This window comes from Nyctereutes procyonoides, unplaced genomic scaffold (assembly GCF_905146905.1).
Source record: "Nyctereutes procyonoides isolate TBG_1078 unplaced genomic scaffold, NYPRO_anot_genome, whole genome shotgun sequence".
Classification (NCBI taxonomy): domain Eukaryota; kingdom Metazoa; phylum Chordata; class Mammalia; order Carnivora; family Canidae; genus Nyctereutes; species Nyctereutes procyonoides.
In genome coordinates, this window is record NW_026575020.1 from 15,213,204 (window position 1) to 15,216,618 (window position 3,415).

The 3,415-nt window shown below is 43.6% G+C and overlaps 1 non-coding gene across 1 annotated transcript; it reads right to left on the reverse strand.

The window, feature by feature from the left end:
* Positions 1 to 1,636: 1,636 nt before the first annotated feature.
* Positions 1,637 to 1,800, reverse strand: LOC129518171 (U1 spliceosomal RNA). The gene has a single exon (XR_008666134.1). It is a non-coding gene; the product is annotated as a U1 spliceosomal RNA (small nuclear RNA).
* Between the last annotated feature and the right edge of the window lie 1,615 nt (positions 1,801 to 3,415).

Below are 3,415 nucleotides of genomic sequence, written 5' to 3' on the forward strand. Positions count from 1 at the left end.
TCACATGCATAATGTTATTTTAATAAAATTGGGGGTAAAAATCAAGGTCTAGGAGAAAATCTAAAACACTTTCACTAGCAGAGATTGTACTGTAGTCTAGTTTTTCATTTTCGGGAAAATCTAACAATACAGCTCATGAGACATACCTGGAAAGGAGTGAACCCTTAGGCAGCCCGGGTGGCTCAGCGGTTTAGCGCCACCTTCAGCCCAGGGCGTGATTCTGAAGACCCAGGATGGAGTCCCATGTTGGGCTCCCTGCATGGAGCCTGCTGCTCCCTCTGCCTGTGTCTCTGCCTCTCTCTCTCTCTCTGTGTGTGTCTCTCATGAATAAATAAATAAAAATCTTAAAAATAAAAATCCTTAAAAAAAAAAAAGGAGTGAACCCCCCCCAAATTTTAACTACTCATTTAAATGGTAAATACCCAGGCTTCTTCAAAGTAATCTATCATTTCACACTCTTAATTAACAAAGTGAAGACAATCCCTTATTTACTCCCTTCATCCTCCTCTCTAGGTGCATTTCTAGGTGCTTAGTCACCCAGACACTTCCTTCTATTCTTTTATTGTACACAGCTAAGGAACAACCAAGTGGAAAAACAGCTGCAGATAGCTTAAGGTAGTGAGAAGTGAGCCCTCTAGTGGTTAGCAGAAGAGTACACTCCATTCGGCAAGGAACTGGTACCAAGCGAAGGCCACGCAAGCAATAATGGCCGCACACATCGGTATACTAACGTAGGTAATAGAATTACAAAAAGCCACATTGAGGAACTAAAACCCAAGCAGCAAGCCAATCATATGTCTTTTCAAAGTGCAAGTTACCAGTGGCGAGTACAGATGCAGAATCTACCCCTCTACCAAAAATCATGCCCTCCAGTTTTCCATATTTGAGGAAATTACCGGTCAGCACACCCAAAGTGCAATGACAGACAAATGTATGTACAATGTAAACAGATCAGCAGATACTGCTCATTTACATAGCCTAAGCACCTTTTGGTGACACTGCTCTATAACTACTGGTTTCCTTGATGTGGGAGGCTAAATAATAGCCCACCAAAAATGTCCACCTTAATCCCAAGAACCTGTGAAAGTATGCCTTTAATTTGCAAGATTACACAGGTGTAACCAATGATTCTAGGATGGGAAAAACAACTTACAATTTTTCTTGTATGTCTAATATGTATATATTAGATCTTATTTATTCATGAGAGACATACAGAGAGGCAGACACAGGTGTCCCTTTTATGCCTAACAACCACAACAGGGTTACAGAAAACTAGGAAGGTAGAAAAGGGGCGCCTGGGTAGCCCGGTGGTTGAGCGTATGCCTTTGGCTCAGGTCTCAAGTCCAACCATCTGACCCAGAGTCCCCTTCAGGGAGCCTCCTGCTTCTCCCTCAGCTTATCTCTCGCGAATAAGTAAAAACTTAGAAAAAGAAAGGAGTAAAAATATATGAAGGTTAACCCTTTAAGTCCTATTGTAAGTGGAAAACACCAAAGAACTTTCACACGTGTAGTTCCTCATAACTACAAGTAACTTGAAATACAAGCAAGCTGTACTTGCTTAAAATATAGCCTACCCCTAGCCTTCCACAACCACTAATCACACAAAAGCAAGGCCTTTTCTTGGACGACACAAAATCAGGGGAAAGCGCGAACGCAGTCCCCCACTACCACAAATTATGCAGTCGAGTTTCCCACATTTGGGGAAATCGCAGGGGTCAGCACATCCGGAGTGCAATGGATAAGCCTCGCCCTGGGAAAACCACCTTCGTGATCATGGTATCTCCCCTGCCAGGTAAGTATGACTTGCTGTACTTGCCTGGCACCTCACGCTCAGATGGAAGTCACTCTAAAGATAGGGTTACTTTTCTCATGCATTCTATCGACGCCATTGCTTCTGAAATTAAGAGTCTCCAAACTATAGTTACTATGCAGCAATATTTTATATATCTGGATATTGCCAAAAATCTTAGGAACTATAAGCCCAGTGTAAGTATGACCAGCAGTCATTGTGCTTATCTACATATTCCACACCCCTTTTGCTGATCTCATTTAGCGTATCGTATTTTCCTAGCTACTGGTGCTGTTCAAATACAACTCAAAGGTAAAGATGCTCTACAGATTTAAAGATAAACGACATAAATTAGTTCCTTCTTTCAAGGTTTGGGAGCTAATGATGTCACTGATGTCTGGCGCAGATCAGCAAGCCCCTAGCCACGTAACTGAAAGACCAAGACTAAAAAGATTAAATTTGGGAAAATTACATATGAAAATCCAATTCGGGGATCCCTGGGTGGCTCAGCGGTTTAGCGCCTGCCTTTGGCCCAGGGCCCGATCCTGGAGTCCCGGGATCCAGTCCCACGTCGGGCTCCCAGCATGGAGCCTGCTTCTCCCCCCTCCTGTGTCTCTGCCTCTCTCTCTCTCTCTCTGTGTCTATCATAAACAAATAAACAAACTTTAAAAAAGACAAAATCCAATTCGTGTATTGCTAAAAATAGGTTGTTCAAGGCTTCAAGCACAAGCACAAAATATGCTCTCTTTCAAATACACAGCAAATGATCACCCTTACTTGAAAAAGCAGTTGTATAAACACTAGTTCTGAGGCAAGCTAACTAGGGAAAAGCTCACAGCACCCTCTTCCTTTTTTTTTTTAAGATTTTATTTTATTTATTTATTCATAGAGATGCAGAGAGAGAGAGAGGCAAAGATACAGGCAGAGGGAGAAGCAGGCTCCATGCAGAGAGCCTGACGTGGGACTCGATCCAGGGTCTCCAGGATCATGCCCTGGGCTGCAGGCGGCGCCAAACCGCTGCACCACTGGGGCTGCCCCAGCACCCCCTTCCTATACACACATTTGGGGAAGTCCCAGGGGTCTGCAGAGCCGGAGTGTGATGATGGATTGTGATGATGGTCCACACGATTGGAAGCCCCTTGCCTGAACAGAATGTCTCCCTTCCCAAGCATCAATAAATTGTGTTTCTAAGTATCCTTAGCCCTGCCCCGTGCCAACTCCCCTGTGTTCTATTATACAAGCTGTCATCCATCATCATTTTATTTTTCATGGGTGTCTCCAAAATCCAGAACAAGACTACTGGAGACTCCATCCCAGAAGAAACTGCCCAGCCCTCCTTGATTCTTATTAAGATTTTATTTTATTTATTCATGAGAGAAACAGAGAGGCAGAGATACAGGCAGAGGGAGAAGCAGGCTCCCTGTGAGGATCCCAATGTGGAACTTGATCCCAGGACACTAGAATCATGCCCTGAGCCAAAGGCAGATGCTCAACCACTGAGCCACCCAGGTGCCCTCCTTGACTCATATTAGACTCTTCAATAAGAGCAAATCCTATCTCAGGTAATGGTTAATAATTCCAATACCATATCCACATATAAATATTATTAGTCTTAATCCTATCCTT